We start from the raw sequence: 6,069 nt of genomic DNA, 5'->3' as shown, positions 1-6,069 counted from the left end.
CTCAAATCGCTCGCGGGGAAAAGGAAACTCTACGGCACACACAAACCCACCCACCCTGCCGCTGTCCTCTGCATGCTGCACGTACAGGCTAACACCGTCCGTTAAACATTATTCTGCAGCAATTAAAGCAGGTTACGAAGCACACATCTGCAGTACAATAGCCATTAAAACCTCGCGTCATGAATACCTTTCGTTTAAAACAACATGGAAATAGAAGGCTAAAGATGCATCACGTACCACCGCAATGTATATAAGAGTATGTGAGAAACTTTAACCCGTTGAGACGTTTGCCACGTGTTTCTATTTTTCCATTTTTAAAAATTGGAATGAAGGGGGTTTTGCCTGTTTCTGTTTTTTGTAAAGCCGATTAGCAAGATGATGGGTAAAGATTTAAAATTAAAAAACTCCAACATCTTCCCAATCAAAACGATTACTGATGCACTCTTTCCAGTGTTTCTGTTTTTGAAAAGTGATCCAAACCGGGCTGGCGGGCTGGCTCTCAGGCTTCCTAGCCCGCGCGCGCTCTCCCCGACTTTGGCTTGGGTGCTTTGGATTGTGTTAGACTTTGCAGAAGTTGCAATCGATTAGACAGACCCCTTCCTCCTTCCTAGCCCGCTGATTTCCGCAATCGCTGCAATGTGCATAGGACACACAGAGACAGAGACAGAGAGGCACGGAGGAGGTCCATTTTCACGGAGGCCACAGCTGGGCCAATCAGAGCGTCAGGAATTCCTTAAAGCGCGCGCTCCGGTCCGTGCAATAGAGTAGGCCCCATTTCAAGCACCGCGGCGGCGGCAGCTGGAAGGAGGCACGCACGGAGGGACTCTTGCTATGCGCAATGCGAGTCCTTTCTGCGGCGGACATAGCGATGAATGAAGTGGGAGTGGGACCAGGGAAGCGAGCCGGGAGCGGCAAATGGGCGAATACAGGTCTCCCAAACGTTGTGTATCGTCATCGATTTCCTTAGCTCAAATCGTATATCGGCAATGCACTCCTGGCCACATTTTTTCGGAAGTAAATCCCATTAAGATCAGTGGGCTTACTCCAAGGTAAATATATGTAGGCTTACAAGCTGAGTGTGCCTACGCTTGCGAGCTTTCGTGCAGATAAGGCACCACAACAAGGTCCTGTTCTGCAGATGTCATAAGGGTCTGTGTCCCCCCCCCCTTTCCTTTGGAACAAGGGCCTTTGAGATAGATGGACTTGTCAGCAAGTAAATGGGTTTAGGGTTGGGCTGTAACTGGAGAATGCATAGTTGGATGCATAGTTACCTGAGGGTAAAGACCATTAAGGAGAGTAAACACCGTCAGTTCCATGTAAACTTCTATGTAGCCTTGGTATAGCTTGATGTGCCTGATCTATCTAATCTTGGAAGCTAAGGAGGGGCCTTGTTGAAATCTGGATGGGTGACTTAAAAATGTTGTGAACCTCCCATAAAGTTTCGATTTTTGATGGTACGGAAATGTAATGCAATGATGATGATGATGATTTTATTCCCAGAGTTATAAGTGTGAGATATCCTTAACAAAGTAACTCAATCCCAAAACTAATAGTAATATTTCCAGCATTTACTGGCTACAGAAGGGTTTTGTTAATTGTCTGTGCAAAGTAATTTTGAATGTCTTTTTTTTCCTCTCTTTTTAATACTACCTCTGTGCTACTGCCATTTTGGCCTGTTTCAGTCAGAAGGACAACTTCCTTGGTGGAGGACTTTTGCTTATTCCCAGGGTCTGACTCCTCACCATATCAAGCACTTGAGGCATTCAGCATGCAGGAGAAGATGCACATATAGATGCTTTTAACAATGAGTGGCAGCTTATCTCTTTAGCAAGAGAAATTTCTACAGCAAAATCAGACAATTCAACAAGAAAGACTTCTTTATTGAGCAAATTGCTTAAACGATGCGGTTATGCATCCCTTCGTCTTTCCATATGCTCATTTGTCAATGATCATGGAGCATCCCTTTTGTCTCTAGATTTGCAGATTGGTGATTTCTTCCTTTTGATTTTTTAGTTCTAGCCAGGTGCATGATTCCATCAGTGGGAGAGGAGCTATGATTCTGTCAGTAGAAGAAATTAGTGGTAGAGTGCATTGGTAGAAGGTGCCAGATTTGACTTCTGTTATTTGCAGTTCAAAAGTAGCATTGAGGTGAGGAACTTATGGCATCCAAGAACAACCTTTCCCAACTGGATGTCCATCATATTTTGTGAGAGTACAAATCTCACAAGCTCCAAACTGTATGTACAATGGTCAGACATGCTAGCAGTTCAAGAACATGTCGATGGCCACAGGTTTTCCTTTCCCAAAGGAGTTCATGGAAAAGACTACAGATTAGATAATACTGTGCTAGATTGGTAGTCTTGTGAGAAATAGAAAGCATTCCAGTTATTCAAAGGTTCAGACAATAGGATAACCAAGTTTAAGAACTGAGCATGGACCAAGTGTGAGTTGTCATAATAGCATATGTTATCTTGTTGTCTGAATTCATCCCACATGTCAATGAATGGTGAACAACCAACAGTTCACAGCCTAACAACAAAGCATAGGTGCACTTCATGGGTTGGTCATAACTAACAATCCATGGCTTGCTAGTGTAGCTTGACACACTAATCCATGTTTCAACCACAACCCATGGTTCAGTGACCACCCTCACTTAAGTCATGTTTAAACCTCAAGCATGGGCTATTTTGTTGTCTGAATTCAATCACTGTCTCAACTTGTTAAATATATATTATGAAGGAATAATTCTAGAGAAGAAATTCACTTTTAATATATATGTTTGTTGTATTTAACACTTGGAATGATTGTGTTAGACCAGAATAATCTAACAATGTCCCTTGTCAGAGCATGATACACCTTTTCACATTTTCTTGTATTGCCTGAAATATGAACAGGTGAGAGAAAGTTTTTAAAGGAATGGCTGTTGAAATGTTTAACCCTTCCTGATGGTGCAAGATTAAAATGACTTCAGAGCAGTATTTGTAAAAACTGTATTGTAGATGTGGCAAATTTTTGTCATAATGTGTTTAAAATTCTTAAATTATCGTGTGTAAACTATGGACTAATAAACCAAATAAATTTAATTTGAATTATCAGCATCACTAGTTTGCCTTCTGTGAAATCCTATTTTTGTGGGCGCAATATGTGGTTTTGAATTTGGGGCTCATAATCCAGCTCTGACTTGAACTTGGTTTCTTGACCAAGTTAACTACTCTCTGAGCCTCCACAAATCATCTTCTTTGAAATGGTTCCTGGAGCAGAACTTTGGGGTCAAAAGGATGTTTATATATTCCAGAGTTCAGACTCCTCTGCCTTTATTTACCTTCTTGAGTAAGTTACCTTTCTTGTAGTCTGACCTGTGTTCCTTCTGGAAAATGGGTGTTTTGTGTCAGGCAGTGACAATCCTGAGCCATCTAGCTCCATGTCCTACTCTAGGCAGGAAATGAAGAGTTAGAACACCCTCAACAGATGGCTGTTGAGTTTCTGCATGAAGTTTGACCATTCTTCTAGGTAATTTGTTTGAGTCTAGGTAATTGGATCTCCTTCATGGATCACTGCCTTGTCATGGCGAAGGGGCTTGCGTAGCTCAATGAAGCTATGAGCTAGGCCGTGCAGGGCCACCCAAGATGGGCAGGTCATAGCAGAGAGCTCTGACAAAACGTGATCCACTGGAGAAGGAAATGGCAACCCACTCCAGTATCTTTGCCATTAAAATCCCATGGACAGTACCAAAAGGCAAAAAGATATGATGCTGGAAGATAAGCCCCTCAGGTCGGAAGGTGTCCAGTATGCTACTGGGGAAGAGCAGACAGCTAGTACAAGTAGCGCCAGAAAGAATGAAGCGACTGGGTCAAAGCCGAAAGGACACTCAGTTGCAGATGTATCTGGTGGTGAAAGGAAAGTCCAATGCTGCAAAGATCTATATTCCATAGGAACCTGGAAAGTAAGATTCATGAATCAAGGCAAGCTGGATGTGGTCAAACAAAAGATGACAAGACTGAACATCGACATCTTAGGAATCAGTGAACTAAAATGGACAGGAATGGGTGAATTTAATTCAGATGACCATCAGGTATACTATGGCGGGCAAGAATCCCTCAGAAGAAATGGAGTAGCCTTCATAGTCAATAAAAGAGTAGGAAAAGCAGTACTGGGATACAATCTCCAAAATAACAGAATGATCTCAGTTCGAATCCAAGGCAAACCATTCAACATCACAATAGTCCAAATCTGTGCCCCAACCACCGGTGCTGAAGAGGCTGAAGTTAACCAGTTCTATGAAGGCCTACAACACCTTCTAGAATTAACACCAAAAAATGATGTCCTTATCATCATGGGGGATTGGAATGCTAAAGTAGGAAGCCAAAAGATAACTGGAATAACAGGCAAGTTTGGCCTTGGAGTACAAAATGAAGCAGGGCACAGGCTGGTAGAATTTTGTCAAGAGAATACGATGGTCATAGCAAACACTCTTTTTCAACAACCCAAGAGACGACTCTACACATGAACATCACCAGACGGTCAACACAGAAATCAGACTGACTATGTGCTCTGCAGCCAAAAATGGAGAAGCTCTATACAGTCAGTAAAAACTAGACCAGGAGCTGACTGTGGCTCAGATCATGAGCTTCTCGTTGCAAAATTTAGGCTTAAGTTGAAGAAAGTAGAGAAAAGCACTAGGCCACTCAGGTATGACCTAAATCATATTCCTGATGAATATACAGTGGAGGTGACAAATAGATTTAAGGAATTAGATCTGATAGACAGAGTGCCTGAAGAACTATGGACGGAGGTTCACAACATTGTACAAGAGGTAGTAACTAAAACCATCCCAAAGAAAAAGAAGTTCAAGAAAGCAAAATGGCTGTCTGAGGAAGCTTTACAAATAGCTGAGGAAAGAAGGGAAGCAAAAGGCAAGGGAGAAAGAGAAAGATACACCCAATTGAATGCAGAATTCCAAAGAATAGCTAGAAGAGATAAGAATGCCTTCTTAAATGAACAGTGCAAAGAAATAGAAGAAAACAATAGAATAGGGAAGACCAGAGATCTCTTCAAGAAAATTGGAGATATGAAGGGAACGTTTCATGCAAAGTTGGGCATGATAAAGGACCAAAATGGCAGGGACCTAACAAAGGCAGAAGAGATTAAGAAGAGGTGGCAAGATTACACAGAAGAACGATACAAGAAAGAGCTTATCGTCCCTGATAACCACGATGGGGTGGTCACTGACCTCAAGCCAGACATCCTGGAATGTGAAGTCAAATGGGCCTTAGGAAGTCTGAGCAACAACAAAGCTAGTAGAGGTGATAGCATTCCAGCTGAGCTATTCAAAATCTTAAAAGACGATGCAGTAAAAGTTCTACACTCAATATGCCAGCAAATTTGGAAAACTCAACAGTGGCCACAGGATTGGAAAAGGTCAGTTTACATTCCGATCCCAAAGAAGGGCAATGCCAAAGAATGTTCAAACTACCGCACCATTGCACTCATTTCACATGCTAGCAAAGTGATGCTCAAAATCCTACAAGCTAGGCTTCAGCAGTATGTGGACCAAGAACTACCAGAAGTACAGGCAGGATTTCGAAGAGGGAGAGGAACTAGAGGTCAAATTGCCAACATAGGCTGGATCATGGAGAAAGCTAGGGAGTTCCAGAAAAACATCTACTTCTGCTTAACTGACTATGCTAAAGCCTTTGATTGTGTGGTTCACAACAAAGTGTGGCAAGTTCTTAAAGACATGGGAGTACCTGACCATCTTATTTGTCTCTTAAGAAACCTGTATGTGGGTCAAGAAGGAACAGTGAGAACTGGACATGGAACCACTGATTGGTTCAAAATTGAGAAAGGAATTCAGCAAGGCTGTATACTGTCTCCCTGCCTATTTAACTTATATGCAGAGCACATCATGAGAAAGGTGGGGCTAGATGAATCACCAGTTGGAATTAAGATTACCAGGAGAAATATCAACAACATCAGATATGCAGATGATACCACTCTCATGGCAGAAAGTGAAGAGGAACTAAAGAGCCTCTTGATGCGGGTGAAGGAGGAGAGTGCAAAAGTTGGCCT

At 42.3% G+C, this 6,069-nt stretch overlaps 1 long non-coding RNA gene across 1 annotated transcript; it reads left to right on the top strand.

Moving 5' to 3' along the window:
* Nucleotides 1-748: 748 nt before the first annotated feature.
* On the top strand, nt 749-3,098 carry LOC123023589. The gene is made up of 2 exons (XR_006414765.1): nt 749-1,049; nt 1,683-3,098. It is a non-coding gene; the product is annotated as an uncharacterized LOC123023589 (long non-coding RNA).
* Nucleotides 3,099-6,069: the final 2,971 nt, after the last annotated feature.

This window comes from Varanus komodoensis, unplaced genomic scaffold (genome assembly GCF_004798865.1).
Source record: "Varanus komodoensis strain SLA01 unplaced genomic scaffold, ASM479886v1 scaffold20_1, whole genome shotgun sequence".
NCBI lineage: Eukaryota > Metazoa > Chordata > Lepidosauria > Squamata > Varanidae > Varanus > Varanus komodoensis.
Note: the sequence above shows the minus strand (reverse complement) of the source record. Positions and strands in the feature narration are given on the sequence as shown.